General features: G+C 42.5%; 1 protein-coding gene, 1 long non-coding RNA gene and 1 pseudogene across 6 annotated transcripts in view; 2 read left to right on the top strand and 1 right to left on the bottom strand.

Annotated features, from left to right (window-relative positions):
• The window catches only part of CNIH3 (cornichon family AMPA receptor auxiliary protein 3), a 333,831-nt gene that overhangs the window by 82,797 nt on the left and 230,295 nt on the right, over positions 1–20,739 (bottom strand). The window lies entirely within an intron of this gene.
• LOC114669891 (uncharacterized) lies at positions 32–5,418 on the top strand. The gene is made up of 2 exons (XR_003719174.2): positions 32–625; positions 1,644–5,418. It is a non-coding gene; the product is annotated as an uncharacterized LOC114669891 (long non-coding RNA).
• LOC100423401 (dnaJ homolog subfamily B member 6-like) lies at positions 6,074–11,943 on the top strand (annotated as a pseudogene).

The following is a 20,739-nucleotide window of genomic DNA, read 5'->3' as shown; positions in this document are numbered from 1 at the left end:
AGCCAATTAGACAAAAGCAGTATCTTGTTCCTAGAGAAGTTCTTGAAGGAATACAAGTTCATCTTAAATGCTTGAAAGCTTTTGTAATTAAAGTTCCTTGCCAGTCTCCATGGAACACCCCCTCCTACCTGTCTGCAAGCCAGGGACCAGGGACTATTGACCCATAGAGGACTTATGCTTGGCTAACCAAGCTACAGTGACTCTGCACCCAACAGTTCCTAAGCCTTACACACTGTTAGGATTGCTGCCGGCTGAGGACAGCTGGTTCACTTGTCTGGACTTGAAGCATGCCTTCTTTACCATCAGACTAGCTCCTTAGAGCCAAAAGCTGTTTGCCTTTCAGTGGGAAGATCTGGGGTCAGGTGTCACTACTCAGTACACTTGGACTTGGCTTCCCCAAGGGTTTAAAAATTCCCCCACCATCTTCGGGGAGGCATTGGCTCGAGACCTCCAGAAGTTTCCTGCTAAAGACCTAGGCTGCATCTTGCTCCAGTACGTGGACGATCTTCTGCCAGGACATTCCACAACAGACAGGTGTGCAAAAGGGATGGATGCCCTGCTTCGACACCTGGAGGACTGTGGATATAAGGTGTCCAAGAAGAAAGCTCAGATCTGCAGACAGCAGGTACGCTACCTGGGATTCACTATTCAGAAAGGGGAGCGCAGCCTGGGGTCAGAAAGAAAGCAGGTCATCTGCAGCTTACCAGAACCTAAAACCAGAAGGCAAGTAAGGGAATTTCTAGGAGCTGTGGGGTTCTGCAGATTATGGATTCCAAACTTTGCGGTGCTAGCCAAACCATTGTAGGGGTTACAAAGGCGGGTGACTGGGAGCCTTTTGAATGGGGACCTCTGCAACAGCAAGCCTTTGCAAGTTAAAGGAAAAACTTATGTCAGCCCCAGCCTTTCGACTACCAGATTTGACAAAGCCCTTTACACTCTATGTGTCAGAAAGAGAAAAAATGGGCCGCATGCAGTGGCTCATGCCTGTAATCCCAGCACTTTGGGAGGCCAAGGTGGGCGGATCACGAGGTCAGGAGATCGAGACCATCCTGGCTAACACAGTGAACCCCGTCTCTACTAAAAAATAAAAAAAAAAAATTAGCTGGGCGTGGTGGCGGGCACCTGTGGTCCCAGCTACTTGGGAGGCTGAGGCAGGAGAATGGTGTGAACCTGGGAGGTGAAACTGGCAGTGAGCCAAGATGGCACCACTGCACTCTAGGCTGGGTGACAGAGCGAGACTCTGTCTCAAAAAAAAAAAAAAAGAAAAGAAAAAATGGCAGTTGGAGTTTTAACCCAAACTGTGGGGCCCTGGCCAAGACCAGTGGCCTACCTCTCAAAACAGCTAGATGGAGTTTCAAAAGGCTGGCCTCCATGTCTAAGAGCCCTGGCAGCTACAGCCCTGTTAGCGCAAGAAGCAGACAAGTTAACCCTTGGGCAAAACTTAAGTATAAAGGCCCCCCATGAGGTGGTAACTTTAATGAATACCAAAGGACACCATTGGCTAACAAATGCTAGATTAACCTAGTACCAAAGCTTGTTATGTGAAAACCCCTGCATAATCATTGAAGTCTGTAACACTCTGAATCCTGCCACCTTACTCCCAGTATCAGACAACCCTGTCAAACATAACTGTGTGGACTCAGTCTATTCTAGCAGACCCAATCTTTGAGACCAGCCATGGGCATCAGTGGACTGGGAGTTATATGTGGACAGGAGCAGCTTCATCAATCCACGAGGAGAAAGATGCACAGGACATGCGGTGGTAACCTTGGATGATGTTACTGAAGCCAGACCATTGCCTCAGAGCACTTCAGCCCAGAAAGCAAAGCTCACTGCCTTAACTCGGGCCCTAGAACTTAGTGAAGCTCTTGCTAAAACAGTAGTGCAGCGATGCATTACCTGTCGACAGCACAATGCAAAGCAAGGCCCCTCTGTTCCTCCCGGCATATAAGCCTGTGGAGCAGCTCCCTTTGAAGATCTTCGAGTGGACTTCACAGAGGTGCTCAAATGCGGAGGTAACAAGTATTTACTGGTTCTAGTGTGTATTTACTCTAGGTGGGTACAGGCTTATCCAACACAAACTGAAAAAGCTTATGAAGTAACCCATGTGCTTCTTCAAGATCTCATCCCTAGGTTTGGACTGCCTCTATGGATTGGCTCAGATAATGGGCCGGCATTTGTGGCTGACTTAGTACAGAGTACGGCAAAGGTATTGGGAATCACTTGGAAGCTACATGCCGCCTACTGACCTCAGAGTTCTGGAAAGGTGGAGTGAGTGAATCAGACTGTCAAAAACAGTTTAGGGAAAGTATGTCAAGAGACAGGATTAAAATGGATACGTGTCCTTCCTATGGTATTGTTCAAAATTAGGTGCACCCCCTCTAAGAAAACAGGATACTCCCCTTATGAAATATTATATCATAGGCCTCCTCCTATACTGTGAGGACTTCCGGGTACTCCCCAAGAGTTGGGTGAAACTGAATTGCAGCAACAGTTACAGGCCTTGGGGAAAAATTACCCAGACAATCTTAACTTAGGTAAATGAGAGGTGCCCAGTCAGCTTATTCTCCCCAGTTTACCCTTTTTCTCCAGGTGACCATGTGTGGATCAAGGACTGGAACGTAGCTCCCTTATTATGGCCATGGTGGAAGGGACTCCAGACTGTTATCTTGACCACTCCCATGGCTGTGAAGAGAGAAAGAATTCCGGCCTGGATTCACCACAGCCGCATAAAGCCCGCAGCCACTGGAACCTGGGAGGCCAAACCAAGCCTAGACAATCCCTGCAAAGTAACCCTGAGGGGGACCACAAGCCCTGCTCCAGTCACACCCGGAAGCTGACTGGTCTACACACGGCCAAAGCATGAGGAAAATCGTTATGGGACTTATTTTCCTTATAACATGGACTTGTGTTGTAAAAGCTTCCACTGCTTCTTCCCACGCAGGGGACTGCTTTCAGTGCACACATCAGGTCACTGAGGTAGGACAACAAGTTAAGACAATCTTTTTGTTCTATAGTTATTATGAGTGCCTAGGAATTCCAAAAGGAACATGTCTGTATAATAACACTCATTACAAAGTCTATAATCCAGGAAGTGACCAGCCCGATGTGTGCTATGACCCCCCTGAACCTCCCATTTCCAGTTTTTGAAATAAGATTAAGGACTGAAGACTGGTGGGGACTTATAAATGATACAAGTAAAGTATTAGCCAGAACAGAAGAAAAAGGGGTGCCCAAATGCATACTCTTAAAATTTGATGCTTGTGCTGTCATTAACAGCAATAAGTTAGGAGCAGGATGTGGCTCTTTTAATTGGGATAAAAGCTGCATGACCAAAAATAAGTACATCTGTCAGGAATTAGGATTGTGTGGAAAAGAATGTGGGTACTGGTTTTGCGTCATTACTTGGAAAAAGGATGAAAAAGATCCTGTTTGGTTCCAAAAAGGGAAAGGAAGCCCCTACTGTACAAGTGGAAGCTGCAACCCTTTAGAATTAGTAATCACAAACCCCTCAGACGCAAAATGGAAAAAAGGAGAATATGTATCTCTAGGCATTGATGGAAAAGGACTAGACCCTAAGGTAAACATTTTAATAAAAGGAGAGATTTGAAAACACTCTCCAGAGCCAGTATTTCAGACTTTCTATGATGAACTAAATGTGCCAGTACCTGAAATTCCAGGAAAAACTAGAAATTTGTTTTTGCAATTAGCCGAGCATGTAGCCCAGTCTCTAAAAGTCACTTCATGTTATGTTTGTGGAGGAACTGTAACAGGAGATCAACGGCCATGGAAGCCCGAGAATTAGTTCCTACAGACCCAGTTCCTGATGAATTCCTGGCCCAAAAGAACCACCCTGACAATTTCTGGGTTCCAAAAGCCTCAATTATCGGACAATATTGCATAGCTAAAGGAGGAAAAGAATTCACTCATCCTGTAGGATGACTTAGTTGTCTTGGACAAAAACTGTACAATGGTACCACCAAAACAGTTACATGGTGGAGTTCCAATTACACAGCAAAAAAATCCATTCAGTACATTTCCAAAATTGCAGACTGTTTGGGCCCACCCAGAATTCCACCGGGACTGGATGGCCCCCACTGGGCTATACAGGATATGTGGACATAGAGCCTATGCTAAGCTACCTGATCAGTGGACAGGTAGCTGTGTAATTGGCACTATTAAACCATCTTTCTTCCTACTGCCCATAAAAACAGGTGAACTCCTAGGACTCCCTGTCTATGCTTCCCGTGAAAAACAAAGCATAGCCATAGGTAACTGGAAAGATAATGAATGACCCCCTGAAAGAATTAACAATACTATGGGTCTGCTACTTGGGCACAAGATGGCTCATGGGGATATCGGACCCCCATCTACATGCTCAACCGAATTATATGGTTGCAAGCTGTTTTAGAAATTATTACTAACAAAACCGGTCAAGCATTGACTGTTCTTGCCTGGCAAGAGACTCAGATGAGGAATGCCAAACAGACTACCAAAACAGACTAGCTCTCGACTACTTGCTAGCAGCTGAAGGAGGAGTTTGTGGAAAATTTAACCTTACTAATTGCTGTCTACACATAGATGATCAAGGGATCATGAACTAGATGAACTAGTTGAAGACATAGTTAAAGATATAACAAAACTGGCACATGTACCCCTGCAAGTGTGGCACGGACTTGATCCTGGGGCCATGTTTGGAAATTGGTTCCCAGCAATAGGAGGATTTAAAACTCTTATAACAGGAGTTATAATAGTAATAGGAACTTGCTTACTACTCCTTTGTTTGCTACCTGTACTTCTTCAAATGATTAAAAGCTTCATCGCTGCCTTAGTTCACCAGAATGCTTCAGCACAAGTCTACTATATGAATCACTATCAATCTATTGCACAGGAAGACATAAGTAGTGAGAATGAAAGTGAGAACTCCCACTAATAAAATGAGTGAGAGTCTCAAGGGGGGGGAAATGAGAGAGGAGAGAAAGAGACCCCCCATATTGTTCTATATTGTTTTATACTCAGTACCAGTTTTAAGAAGAAACAAGGAAGTGAAACCAAAGGCAGGCAGCCCAGCACCAGGCACCAGACCCAAAACCAGACCCACAACCAGGCCTGGGCCTGCCTGACCTTAGCCTCACAGTTAAAATTCAACCAATGACCTCGCAATTGATGTTGTCCATAGATTCCAGACATTGTATGGAAGGACATTGTGAAACTTCTCATTCTGTTTCATTCTGATTACTGGTGCATGCAGCCCCTGTCACATACCCCCTAGATTGCTCAATCAATCACGGCCCTTTCATGTAAAATCTTTAGTGTTGTGAGCCCTTAAAAGGGACAGATATTGTGCACTCGACAAGCTCGGATTTTAAGACACTAGTCTGCCGATGCTTCCAGTTGATTAAAAGCTACTTCCTTCACTAGCTTGGTGTCTGCGGGGTTTTGTCCACGGCTCGTCCTGCTACAGAAGGAATGAAATTTCAATTTGCAAACTGCCCAGGAGGGAGAGACCACAATCTCAGCAGGCATATGTCAACTATATGCACGTGACATGCAACCATGCAAACATTTGGGGTAGCCCAAGAGTGGAGAAGACTATCGCTGGGGGATCTAGAATTCCTTTCCTAGTCTAGAAGAATTATACTAGGACTTGTATGATAAAGCCTAAAGTTCTCAAAACCAAATGTGGAATCAACTACTAAGAAGAAACTTCTAAAATGCAGTGGCTCAGGCTCCATGTTGTACCCAACGGACAGACCGCTTCTGTGTAAAGACAATTTTTGGCAGCCGTTTCCTCCAAACATGCAGAAACCCAGAACCGGCAATTGAGGGCTGAGCTATGGCTCTTTGTAAAAACCTCCATGGGCTCCTAAGACAAATGCCCACTCTAATGATCACCTGCAGAAAAGCTCACCCCAACCAGGAGGATATCTATGTACTTAATTAAGATTCTTCTAAATAGCACTATCCACTTAGGGAAATTTTAAGAGCCAGACATTACAAATTTATTAAAATATTTCAATGGAAAAATAGCAACCACAGTATCAACTCAGAGTACAACCAGAGCATACAGGACATGACCCTGCTGGAACCCTTACCAGACCTGAGCCAAGGTCAGTCAGAAAGCAGGATGGATTATTTCACAGCCCATCAACACCTCACAGTACCAGCAGTCTGCATGCTCAGAGAAAGGTCCATCACCTGGGCTGGTGGAAAGGGCATCGTGGAGAAGCCAGGAACCTGAGTTTGGGTTCTGGCTTTGCTTTTAACTGTGTGATTTTGAACAATCCCTTTATCCCCTATGTCTCAGTGTCCTCATGTGCAAAATTAGCACATTGCATTGCATCAGTATGTCTGAATATGGAACAGGGGTGGGAAACATTTCAGAACTCCTTGGGAAAGTTGCCAAAATACAAAGTACCTGCTAAACCAAAACCAGAGGGTGGCTTGCCCAGGCCAGTTGAGAGCTACCTGACTAGTTACATGTGGCTTGGGGATTGTTTGCATATCACCTGAAGCATCCCTAGCACACTAGGCTCCTCAGGAACCTACAGACAGAATCCTTGGGCTTATCACTAAATCTACTGACTCCTACCTATATCATTCCACAGTACTGGGAAAAAGGGAGCGGGGAGGGAGGAACTACAAATCTCTTTGCAAATACAAACATCTTCCATGCCATAACTTAGGTCCATAAGCCCTAAATATAAAACAGCTTTGATCTCATAAGTGAGTCCCACCACATATGAGTAGATGCAAAGAATGCAAAGAACACATACAAAGAATCCCACTAGGTTACAAGTGCCTCAAGGATTGCAGGAGGTACTGCTCCAGGTAAGTAGACACTGTTTTGCTCATTGCTGCATTCCAAGCACCTGGATCAGGGCAAGGCACACAGTGGTTACTCAATAAGTATCTATTGAAAGAATGAATGAATGAGTTTACCCATCTTCATATCCTTGGCCCAGTGCTTGCAATAAATGTTAAATGAGCAAATATAAAATGTTTTAAACTTTTCAAAATGCTTTCATAAATCCTTCATTAGCTGATCACAGCAACTCACCCAGTTCTTCATTTAGATAAAGTAGGTTAGCTCCTTCTCTACCCCAGACTGTCTTCCTAGTGTGCTTAAGGGCAAATTATCTCTTCACTAAAGATAAAGCCTGGGAGTATCCAGTGTACAAGAGGGCAGTTCTGAAGCCCAGTCACATGTTTATCCATCACACAGCAGGTCCCAGGACTCAGAATCTCCATCCAGACCATGCTGTCCAAGACCTACTAATTAACTAACTGAATGTATACATATTCAAGAGTGTGTAATACTCTACCTTATAAAAAATTATTTCAGGTGGTTTATCAGAAACACACAAAATAGGGAAAAATAATTGAAAATAAAAATTAGACCCAGGAAGATACAGAGGTAGGACAGAGAGAGATACCAAGACCACAGGGCCCCCGAAGAGCCAAATTCATTGGCTTGAAAATTTGGATCTAAGTTTCCCAGAATCCAGGTGTGGTGGTGCATACCTGTAGTCCTAGCTACTCAAGAGGCTGAGGCAGGAGAATCACTTGATCCCAGGAGTTCAAGGCTGCAGTGAGCTATTATTGCACCACTGCACTCCAGCTTGGGGGACAGAGTGAGACCTTGTCTCTAAAACAAAATTAAAATTAAAAATAAGTTTCCCAGAAGCTGAAGTGGAAAGAGAAATCAGTTACTTAGCTGCCCATGTCCGTAAAGAAAAAGGATACCAGTTCCTCAGGGGAAACAAACTACTCCCCAAACTCATATTTAAAAGTTATTTATTTTCTGTACATATTTTAACTACAATGGAGAATACTGCACCCCCATAGCACACACAGCAATAGGCATTAAACTGTTTGTTGTAGCATCCCTCAATAATGACTAAGAACTGAATATAAAATATGACCCAGCAAAAATATATGATGGAGGCAAGACAAGGCAATGTGGTCCAAATTTTGAATGTGCTTCAGTCATCTTCCATCAATCTATTTCACAACTAGTGAAACCAGTCCAACTGCCCATAGAACTTATGCTGATGGCTTTTTGAATACACATGGAAATGACCCTCCCTTGTCTTACAACTGGAAACTTACATTTGTGTTATCTGAGTTCCTTCCTCAGAAAACTGATCCTCAGGGAAGGAACTGAAACTCACTAGACCACCATATCTAGTGAGATGCCAGATCCCTCACCCATCATGATTGCTTCCATACCTCTCCCTAATTCCCATTTTCCTGCACGTGGTTGCATTCCTTCCCCATTATATAAACTCCCAATTTTAGTTGGCTGAGAGGAATTGATTTAAGGCAATTTCCCATCACTCTGGCTGACATCACCCAAATAAAGCTTTCATCTCTGGCAATAGTCATTGTCTCAGTAATTGGTTTTCTATGCAGCAAGCAACAGAACTAGATCAAACCCCTGGCATTTCAGAAACAGATTTTGGTTCCTTGACCAGAAGGCCTTGTTCATGGCTCTGCAGCCGTGGGCCAGGAGAGTTTCAGAAGCCCTCCTAAGCAGCTGCCTGGCCCTTTTTTGGCTGGAGGTGGATTTCAGTCTCTTTTTGACTCTGTCACTGTGGCCTCTATTGCATTTCTGATTGCCTACGAAGAACAGCCTTTGAAATTTGCCATCTGCATCTGGATAAGTGAGTGTCTTTTGTGGGTACCAAACGAGGGGAATGGCTCAATTTTGGGAATTCCAAAGAAATTTCCATTTGCAGGTTGAACAAGTGTAACCAACAGAGAGGCAAGCCCTCCAACTATTTGTTTGGACACTCTTGGGACTTGTTAGTAATTGTTGGTGTGTATAAACATATGTGTCTGGACAAGTATGTTTTGTGGGTCCAAACAGTGGCAACTGCTTCTCTCAATTTTGGGAATTCTGAAGAAATTTCCATTTGCAGGTTGAACAAGCCCAACCAAGAGAGGAAAGCACCCCAATTATTTCGGTTTGGACACTCTGGGGGCATGATGGGTGCTGCTGCAGTTGGATTGTGTATTGGTGATTGTGTGCATGTTGACATAGCTGTAGGAGGTCGAGGTTCAATCCCACAATGCAGCCTGCTTGGATGCATTCTTTAGGTTGGTATGAATGTAGTTGTGGGCCAAGAGAGCAAGGGAAAGTCTACAGCCATACCCATACCACCCCAACCTGCTGATCTCATCTCATCTTGGAAGGTCTTTGAATCGTAGGGCTATCTTACAATTGGATTCATTTTACTGTTAAATGGGAAACTGGGTCAGAGTTCCTTTGTATCCAGGCTTGTATGTTGCTCATCTAAAAACGGTCAGGACTCATTAGTATTAAGTTGGTGCAAAAGTAATTGTGGTTTTTGCCACTGCTTTCAGATGGCAAAAACCACAATTATTTTTGCGCCAACCTCATACATGATGTTCTTCTGTGGTGCTGTTTGGCCCCAGTGTTCTTTGGAGTCTGGGTAGGTTTGGCCTTTAAAAATCAAACTGCCATGGAAATTGCTTAACCCAAAATTTTGGCTCACAGCCTTCACTGGATTACCTACCAGGGCAAAATTCAGCCACACGAACATGTTCATAAACCGGTGAGTTTGCACTGCTATCTCATGGCTAGAATTCTAAGGTAAAAGCTACTGGATCTTTGTTTATATGTGTACATATGTGTCTGGTTATCATGTGTTGTCTTTACATGGTACCAAATTGGTTTATAAATAAAAAGGAACTCATAAATTAAGTAAATAAGTCTAAGACTTTTTCAAGTTCAGGTGACTTAAGTAAATTCTAAATAAGCTGGCTTTAAAATTATTGGTAAGATTAAAATAGAAATGTCTTCAGCATTGTCAACATATTTTTTTCTGGGTTTTATATTTGTCTCTGCTAGATATTTTAAAGTGTCAAAGTTTTACAACTATAAACCCAGACAAAACAAAATGACCTTTGTGTGATTTTTTGATAAGTAAGACTAATATCATTAGTTTAATAGAAAGAGCTGAATCTTCTGAGTTATTGGTGAAAATGCCCAAGTATTTAAGGTTCTTGAGTGAGCACTTAATATGCACAGGTTATAAAAATAATTAACAAGGAAATAATGACTAGCTCTGTCTAATATCTCAGCTCTCATACGTAATCTAGATAAACTGCTAAAAAGGAGTGAAATGTAAATGGGATAATTGCTATAGGTGAACTTTCTACGTAATTTAAAATCTTGAAATTATTTTGGATGCTCACTAGATGTATGAGTCATTTCCAATTAAGAAAGGGTTATAATATAGGCAAAACATGTTTTTGTAAAAAATTATGGAATGTTCTTACCTATAAAATGCTAACATCTGATAGACAGTTCAGAATTACTTGCTTCCTAGATTGTCACCCAAATTTAAGGTGACCAAGAATAGGAATTCTAGCTAATATATAATTTTAGGCCACAGCCACCAACACAGCCATGCTGCTGCCCCACCTACCCTGCTTCCCGCCAGTTGCCCACGACCTCTGACCTGTTCCAACAATCTGATAAAACGTGGTGGATTACTATGAAGTTCTAGACGTGTAGACAAGCCTTACCGGAGGATATTAAAATGACATATTGGAAACTGGCACTGAAGTGGCACCGAGATAAAAATCCTGAGAATAAAGAAGCACCAGAGAAGGCCGGGCGCAGTGGCTCACGCCTGTAATCCCAGCACTTTGGGAGGCCGAGCCGGGCGGATCACAAGGTCAGGAGATCGAGATCATCCTGGCTAACTCAGTGAAACCCCATCTCTACTAAAAATACAAAATAAACTAGCCGGGCAAGGTGGTGGGCGCCTGTAGTCCCAGCTAATCAGGAGGCTGAGGCAGGAGAATGGCGTGAACCCGGGAGGCAGAGCTTGCAGTGAGCCGAGATCGCGCCACTGCACTCCAGCCTGGGTGACAGAGCGAGACTCTGTCTCAAAAAAAAAAAAAAAAAAAGAAGCAGCAGAGAAAAAATTCAAACAAGTAGCTGAGACATGTGAGGTAGTATCAGACGCTAGAAAATAAGACAGTTTAATTTATATTAAACCAGAAGGAGGATTAAATGGTAGAAGAGGTGGCGGAAGTCATTTTGACAGTCATTTGAGTTTGGCATCACATTTCATAACCTAGATGATGTCTTCAGGGAATTTTTTGGTGGAAGGGACCCATTTTCATTCAACTACTTTGAAAACTTATTTGAGGACTTTCTTGGCAATCAAAGGGGTCCCCAAGAGAGCAGAAGCTGAGGGATGGGTTGTTTTTCTCAGCATTCAGATTTCCGTATTTTGGAAGTGGATTTTCTTCTTTTGATACAGGATTTACTTTATTCTGGTCACTAGGTCACGGGGGACTCATTTCATTCTCTTCCACATCATTTGATGGTAGTAGGATAGGTAACTTCAAATGTGTATCAACTTCTACTGAAATCATTAACAGCAGAAAAATTACTAAAAAAGGATTGTCAAGAACGGTCAAGAAAGAGCAGAAGTTGAAGAAGAGGGCCAGTTAAAGTCCTTAACGATACACGGTGAGGAGCAGCAGCTGCGCTTGGATAACCAGGAATTCAATGCACGCACTTAACGGAAATGTTAAACTATAACAAGCACCATTTAAGGATTAACAAAAACAGCTTTTGAAGATATCCAATGAACTCAACTTTCAGTATAATTGTACCTAAAGTATTTATAAAGAGCTTCTTAGAGCTCCTATTTGTCATAGACTTTTGAGTTTATTGTTGGGACCACAAAATAGGACTTTTTGTTTTAAAAATTGATGTAAATCTCTGTATGCACTTTGCTTTCTTATTAAACATACTCCAAGGTGGTAAGACAAGAGTGTACACTAACACCAGCACGGATCTGCTTTTCCATCATGTCTGGAAATATGAGTCAAGCAGTGTCAGCCTGCTATGACATTAACATTGCCAGGACAAGCCTTCTATAGGAACAATTTCATTTTTTTTTCCAGTGTTTAGTAGTTAAAGATATTAATGCATTAATGGTAATATACTTCTGGCTTAATATAAATTAAAGATGTTTTCTACTTGTGCATAAATGCTGGCAATTTAGTAGGTCTTGACAATTGTTTAAACATGCAATGTTAAGCCTGGGTTTTAAAAAAGTAAAGTTGGTAAGCTGGGTCTTTGTCATTTGCTTTAAAACAAAGAAATGCAAGTGTGTTCAGTGCATTCTTTATTGAAAAAAAAATTGTATGTAAAATGTGCCAAAGAAGATGTATTCTTATTGAGAAAAATAATAACTTTGTTTAATTCAGAAGTTATTTGATATGGTTTGGCTGTGTCCCCACCCAAATCTCATCTTGAATTATACTCCCATAATTCCCATGTGTTGTGGGAGGGACCCAGTGGGAGATCATTGAATTATGGGGGTGATTTCCACCACATTGTTCTCGTGGTATTGAATAAGTCTCATGAGATCTAATTAGTGGTTTCCACTTTTGCCTTTTGTCTTCCTCATTCTCTCTTTGCCTGCTGTCATCTATGTAAGATGTGACTGGCTCCTCCTTGTCTTCCACCATGATTGTAAGGCTTCCCCAGCCATGTGGAACTGTAGGTCCAGTTAAACCTCTTTCCTTTGTAAATTGCCGGATCTCAGGTATGTCTTTATCAGCAGTGTGAAAACAGGTTAATACATTATCTAAAGGTTAAATTATGGACTTGGAAAGGTTATTTATGAAACAAGGTAGAAAGGAACCAGTCAGTAGGGGAGAGAGGTGAAAAAGTTAAGATTGGTCTGCTATGTTAGAAAAAATTTTCCTTAAAATATCAATTGGCTCTTAATAAAATCACAACAGGTTTTGATTTTGATTCTATACTGTTTCTTTTTGAAAACTTCTCACGTTCATGTCTCAGAATGTGTCTTGCTGCTTTCAGCTTTTTTCTCCCCATGAAAAGGCCTGAGATGCTAACTCTCTGCTTCAACTTTTTTGCTAGCTCTTTTAACTTTTTTCCTCTAGTTCTAACTACTGTAGTGGCCTGATGCTGAAATGTTTATCTGTAAGGTCTAGAAAAGCGATGTTTTCTTCCAGTATAACTTGATTCTGTACTCTTGGCTTTTCTTGATTATGTCTGAATTGTCCCATGTAACTGGCAAACTTCTCATGCTGTTCCCCTGCTCAAAGTACTAGTTTCCCGGTTTCTTGTTGCCTTTATAAGGTTCACTCATGACCCTGGACATACTCTTCCCGTGTCTGATTAATTCAAGTACTCTTTTCTCATCAGGTTTGGCTTTCAGGTTATCTAAGTGAGCTTCCCATAAGGAGAAGCAATCACGCTGCAGAAGGTCTTTCTTTGCCTTTTGGTAACTGACCTGAGAAGCAGATTTTACATTTTACTAAGAGAATTTCTATCTCATCATTATTAAGTTTTTGATTAATTAGGAAAATCGAAATTTAAAAGAATTAAGGTTTTTACATCCATGTAACTTTCCGTATTGATTTTAAAGTCCTTGTGCTATTAAGTTACAGGGCATTGACTCCTGGGTCTGAAAAAGGCACCAACTTCTGCTACATCCTAAACACTGACACCTGTCAAAGCCTCGTCTTCAGACCCAGGAGAGGGTGACAAAACAAACTGCTTTCATGAGACACAGGGCCAGAAATTAAAACTATTCAATCCCTCTAGGCCCAGGGACTATAGCAGAAGAGGTGGGCACGTGAGATGACAAGGCCAATTTTGAGGAGTAAAATTAGTTGTCTTTCTAAAAACTAAACATTAATATCAAAAGCACACTGATGCAAGACCAGCATCTGGGCCTCTGTGTCAGAATAAAAAGATTTTCTTGAAGCATTGATCTGCTCTAATAGAAAATTATAAAAGGTTATAAAAGGTTTATGTAAATGTCAAATTGATTAAAATTAGATAAAATTGTTTATAAGGTTTTATCGAACTTAGCTTTAACATTAATAATACACTATATAGAGGTAAATTCGATTTTCTCTTTTGAACAAAACGCATAATATTAATAGGAGATAGTAGAAGATTTCTGTTTACCTTTTGAGTTAGCTGCAGGAAAAAAAAAAAAAAAAAGACAGGAGAGAGAGACAGGTTTGTTGGCCCCACACTGTCTTTGTTGTCTTATTATTTGGGAAAGTGGATTTCCTATCAAAAAGTAAAGGTCAGGGTTTGGGTTTTTTTTTTAATATTTGAACTATCCTTCTGGCTAAATGAATGACTATTCTATAGTGACTGTGACCCTATTTTGTGAAATCAGGTATATTAAACCTTTGATATTTGACAAATTTTCCAAAAGCAAAATTTCAAGTTTTAAATTCAGTCTTTTTGGCCAGGCACAGGGGCTCACACCTGTAATTCCAGCACTCTGGGAGGCAAAGGCAGGCTGATTGCTTGAGCCCAGTTCAAGACCAGCTGGGCAACATGGCAAAACCTCACCTCCACAAAAAAAATACAAAAATTAGCTGGGCATGGTGACACACACCTGTAGTCCCAGCTACTTGAGAGGCTAAGGTTGGAGGACTGCTTGAGCCAGGGAGATTGAGGTTGCAGTGAGCCATGACTGTGCCACTGCACACCAGCCTGGGCGACAGGGCAAGACCTGATCTCAAAAATAAACGAATAAATAAATAAATTCAGTCTTTTTTACCACAAACTAATTTTTTAGCTATTAGGGTCCCTTGAATTCCAAGACAGACATATTAGGCTTATTTGGTATGTTAAAATTACATACAAAGCATTGTCATATACCAAATGTTTAACTTTCTTTGGGTTATATTTATATAAATGTATTATTATTGTATATTCCAAAATCATGTGAGATTCCCAAATTTCTGATCTTAGTATATGTTATCAGTAATAACTATGATTATCTTAAACTGCTGCATGCCACAGAAATAACCAATCTTCCTTGTCAATTGTGTCTTCAACCATGACTGTCCTAAGACTTTTGTCGTCCACAATTGTTTTACTTTGATTCTTCTCAAAAACCAGTGTATAATCAGCTACAGTCAAAAACTTGCTTCTTTAGGGGAGTTCATGAAAAGGACTCTTGAATGCAGATTTCTGATAACTTTGGAGATTGTGCCACTGGATTAGAGAGAAAACTTCCAGGACTCTTGTTGGAGGGCTGATGAGTTCTTGAGGATTACTGGCCCAATATCAAGCAGAACAGGACTAATTGCATGGACTGAACTAGTAGAGGACTGAAATAACTTTTTATTATGTCTTTTATTTGAAATATTTCTGATTGTTTTGGTTTTGGTTTTCAGAGTCAAGAACACTTTTTCTTTTGAGCTATTTGTAGCCTTTAACAATTGAGTAAAATGAACTCTTATCAATAAAATTTGAAGCATATTTCTCTCTCTCTCTCTCTCTACCCTATTTCTCCAGAATTTGAAAACTACTTGTAGTGTTCTGACTTTATGGCTTAATATATGCTTTGTATGCAAACCATAGGGGACTGGCTTTATGATGACAGGCATATTAACCTTATTTTTTGGCTTTGGGGTTTTGGCTCTTACATTGATTTAAGGTCTAAGGAGTGTGTACTCACCTCCATTCCTGTCTGGCCTAGAACGTTTAATTGGCTATAAGTCTTGGCCATAGATGTCCTAATGAAGGACAGGATGGGCCCAGGGCCGGTAGCCATACCACCCTGGCAATGATATGGGACAAAATAAAAGCTTGGCCATCAATGTTGCCTCTGGCATATCGACACCAAAAGAGACCAAAGTAAAAACAAAGTCCTAAGCCCCCCATCAACTGAATGAACCAACTTGTAACCAAGGGGACTCCAGTTGCCAAGAGACAAATCTTGTCTAGGAAAAGGTCTTGCCTCTTGCCCTGCTGAAGATACAAGTAGCTCCCAGAACTGGGCTGGCTCTTAGTCCCTTCGAAATGTATGGAAGACCATTTCTCCAACTCCTGGACTCTAGATCATATATAAAATAATTAAGAAATATATTAACTACTGTATCTGAGCTTGCTTCCAACAAGCTCCAGTTCCCTACAGATGTGCCTCTCCACTCTTTGAAACTGGAGGATCAAGTCTGGTTGAAGACCTGGAAATCCCAGTAGGCTGAAGACCCGCCACAAGCACAATAAGTCAGGCCTTTTGAAACGCTGCTGACCACCTACTCATCTGTCAAGTTAGCCAGTACAGATTGGGTAAAACCAGTCAGTCTCTCTGGGATCCCTCTGGAGTAAACAGTCATGGTCTTGTGAACACAGCCCCCGACCCTACCCCACCCCCCGCCACCCTTACACCCAGCCAAAGATCCTAGATAAGAAATCATAAAGGGAACATGCACTTTTCAGGTCATTGTTCTCCCCCAGAGCCTAGCTTTTTGCATGTGGGATATAATGAATCAGGAAGACGTTTTTGGTAGGCTTAGGATTGTTCTCTTGGATTCCGCAGTGGACCCACTCCATATTCTCTGGTATTTTAAAATTTGGTTTATCTATGCTATTAATCACTTTAGTTCAATGTGGCCTCAAATGATGGTCAAAAAGCAAAATAAAAGTACACAGATCATAGTCTTCCAATGCGCCAGATGCCAACCAGGTACTTTGAGTATTTCCCATTATAAGTGCAATGCTTTCATTCCTTCTCATGATCCCACAACCACCTTCCTCAGCAGAAAGCATCCAGGATTGATGGTCAGATTCCCCATGATTGAGGAATTGATCAATAGAAAGGGGAGGGGCTGAAACTGCCCCAACTGTTCAATAGAAATGAGGCTTCTGGTTTTTTTAATAAACATGGAAATTGACATTCCCGGGTCTTAAAATGTGAAATTTACATTTGTCTTATCTGAGTTCCTTCCTTAGGAAGCTGACCATCAGACAAGAAGCTGAAACTCACAAAAATCACCACATCCAATGAGATGGCAGTCCCCATGTCCTTCATGTTTGCTTCCATACTATACCTCCCTAATTCATGCTTTCCCATACATAGCTACACTCCTTCCCCACTATACAAACCTCCAATGTTAGTCAGCTGAGACAGATGGGTTTGGAACTGATCTCTCATCTTTCTGATTGATGTCACCCTAATAAAAAGGCTTCTTCCTTGGCAATAACTTATTGTCTCAGTAATTGGCTTTCCATGCAGCGAGCAATGGACCCCTGGGTGTTTTGCTAACACTAGGTGTTTGGAAAGTTGGAGAACAAACAAGTGGAGGTGAGGTTCTCCAGAAAAGGCCTAGACTATAGTGTTCTGTATTGCTCATTAGGAGTGGCTCCCTGTAGCTTGAAGGCCCACTACACTGACAGTGACATTGACAATGACTTGTGAAAACCGAGGAGTCTAACTAGGATTCTCCCTCCTACTTGCATGTCCATTTTCCTTCAGCCCAAAAGTTAACTGTGCTGAAAAGCCTCCATTTACCTTTCCAAATCCCTCTTCACCCTTCTCCACCCTGCCTACAGCCCTGGTAGACTCTGAAGAATGCATCATCTGGCCTTCCTTGCCCTCTTGCTTCCCATTACATTAGGCCAACAGGATGCATCAGCTGAAGACTCAAGGATCTTATTAAGGCACCTATTGCTCAGTTCCCTTCCCGCTACTGTGGCTTCACAGTGTCTCTACCTCTCCACATGAGGCCCTAGCTCCTTCAGAAGACAGCCTCACCCACTGCAGCTCCCAAGAAGTTCTAGTAACAGCCTCCTCCCCTCACTCCTTCACACCTAGGAGTGGTAACAGCTTCAAGGGTTGCTAGATCCTGGTGCCACATCATCCCTGTTGATTTCTTAACCCTGTACCTCCTCTCTAAATAGTCCCTTCATTAAACTATCCTCAACTGCCCCCTTTGCATGTGCGATCTATTTTCTAACAGGACCCTAACAGATACATGAGCCAACGAGAGACCTGAAGGTTAGGTCAAGTTGCATTTCCTAAATACTCTGGATATATTCCAGCATGTAAAGGGATGGCCGATCAAAGTTTTCAACATTCTACACCACAGGGATTGGAATTAGTTTGGCCTAGAAAAGTTTCAAAGCAGGTACTACTCATTATTAGTTATTAAGCAGAGGTATTTTTTATTAAAAATCTCGGTAATGCTCCTGTACAGTATCTGGCTTTGAGCAACACAGCTTCTTAATGAATTCTCCAGAATGAATTATTTGCGAAGTATGTCCCTAAGTAACTAAAGGAAGTGACCTGCTGTATGGAGTTATTGTGTATAGCCAATTAAATTCTGCAAGGCATTTGCTGATTCAGTCTTTAGAAATAGGCATCAACGGTGGCTAAAATCAGTGTCTACTGAGGTCACACCTAGTTTATGACCAAAGAAAGGAAGAAAAAGTTGTATATATCTTCTTTATACATACAGAATATCTTCTTTATTAAAGAAACAAAAAAAAACCCAACTCTACAGCAAGGAGGCATGCATCTAGGCTATTCAAAAGCAACTTAAAATCTTTTTTTGTTGTTAAGATGGAGTCTTGCTCTGTCACATAGGCTGGAGTGCAGTGGTGTGATCTTGGCTCACTGCAACCTCCACCCACTGAGTTCAAGTGATCTCCTGCCTCAGCCTTCCAAGCACCTGGGATTACAGGTATGCGCCACCACAACTGGCTCATTTTTGTATTTTTAATAGAGACAGGGTTTCGCCATGTTGGCCAGACTGGTCTCGAACTCCTGACCTCAGGTGATCCACCCACCTTGACCTCCCAAAGTGTTGGGATTACAGACATAAGCCACTGCATCCAGCCAAATCTTTTTTTTTTTTTTTTTTTTTTTTTGAGACAGGGTCTCACTCTGTCATCCAGGCTGGAGCACAGAGGCACAATCACAGCTCAATGCAACCTCGACCTCTCAGGCTCATGTGATCCTCTTGCCTCAGCCTCCCAAGTAGCTGGGTGTGGTAGTGCATGCCTGCAGTCCCACCTAATTTTTTTCATTTTTTAGTAGAGACAGGGTTTTACCATATTGCCCAGGCTGGTCTCAAACTCCCAGCTCAAGCAATCAGCCTGCCTCGGCCTACCAAAGTGCCAGGATTACAGGTATGTACCACTATGCCTGGCCTTAAACTCTTTAAAGGAAGACAGGCTAAGGCCCAGCTGCCTTCCTTTGTTCAAAAGGGATATAGGAGGCCATACTGACTCTTGAGGTAGTTTTAAAAAGCAATAATAACTGAGAGTTTATATTGAGTTTGTACAGCTTCACCAGTTCACAGAGTGAATACTAAAGAGAGACTGCAAAGTCTTGTATTTTCCTTAATAGATTTCTTCACAGGAGAAGTATGTAAAAAATGATCAATAAAAATACAGAAATACCTGAAACCCCACTGCCCCTCATCTAAACCACCAGACTGAGAAACACAGATTCCAAAATTTAAGGAAGAAAAACATAAAATTTAGATGAAATGTCTAATAAACTACAGTTGCTTTTTTTTTGGGGGGGGGGGCAGAGTTTCCCTCTTGTTGCCCAGGCTGGAGTGCCATGGCGCGATCTTGGCTCACTGCAACCTTTGCCTCCTGGGTTCAAGTGATTCTCCTACCTCAGTCTCCCAAGTAGCTGGGATTACAGGCGTGCGCCACCACACCAGGCTAATTTTGTATTTTTAGTAGAGACGGGGTTTCACCATGTCGGTTAGGCTGGTCTCAAACTCCTAACCTCAAGTGATCCGCCCGCCTCAGCCTCCCAAAGTGCTGGGATTACAGGCATGAGCCACTACAGTCTTTTAATGATGAGGTCCTCCCAGTTTGAAAAATGAGAGCCAAAAAATGGTTGACAAGCAATATGTAGCCTAATCAATAATTTAGTTTAGTTATCAAACCTCAGCTAGTGACACACCTGGGCTGGCACAAAATGTGCCCCCTTCCTCCAGCTGGCCTTCCAGTGGCCTTCCACCAGCTGGGAATTTCCGGTGAGTTGTGCTCCTGCCGCATTCCCAATACCTTCACCCTCTGAACACCTGTGCAGCTAGAGTTGCTGAGACCCTCACATGTGGGCCTAGGCAGAGAGAGGCAGCCCACGTGTGCTGCGCCAACCCTCACCAGAGACAGAAAACAAATTAGCAGCCTGAGCCCCACCAATCTGTGCAACCTGGATTTAGTTTTGCTTCCGTGGGCTTGGTTTCTGGAAGTCCAGAAATGAGCCCTGGCATCTGTGGAGCCCCCTTGCTGTCCTTCCTACTCCTTCTACGTTTATGTGGTATGTGCAGCCAGGCTCCATCCCCAGCCGCCCACCCAGTAGAGGACTAGCTCGCCATATCTGGAACACCTATCGGGGGCCCAACGCTCCACTTAGCTCTTGCCTACCCCCCTCCTAAGGGGCCTTACGTCCCCTCTTCTTACCTCACTCCCTTTCTTCCTACACTAATCAACTGGTTAGAGTCCAGCTGACAGCAAGCTGACTGACTGCTTGGAACGGACACTTCTGCCAACCAAACTTTCAATAGCACTTCCCTACTGCCAGGTCTGAGTCCTGCCTGCTAAACTTATCAAACCTGTTAGCTCTTGTGCACAGACCACTCCGTAGCCTCTTTGGAATGCAGCCAGGTTACACTCCCCGACCTTATGGCCAGTCCCAGTCCAGGAATGTTAAAGTTACCCCAGTCCACCATATAGATCTGCTTGCTCCCACCTGGTCATGCCTCTGGCCAGAGGCAGCACACAGGGAAGAAGGGTCTGGGTGAGGTCACAAGGCCCATTACCTGCCATCCCTTAAAACCCAGAAATCCCAGGTCAAAATCCCAGGCCAATATTCCTGCTTTGCAAGAATATCCAACAGGTCAATAATGTTATGAAAGTTTCTCACCCTCACTGTT

This window comes from Macaca mulatta, chromosome 1 (assembly GCF_049350105.2).
Source record: "Macaca mulatta isolate MMU2019108-1 chromosome 1, T2T-MMU8v2.0, whole genome shotgun sequence".
Lineage (NCBI taxonomy): Eukaryota > Metazoa > Chordata > Mammalia > Primates > Cercopithecidae > Macaca > Macaca mulatta.
Note: the sequence above shows the minus strand (reverse complement) of the source record. Positions and strands in the feature narration are given on the sequence as shown.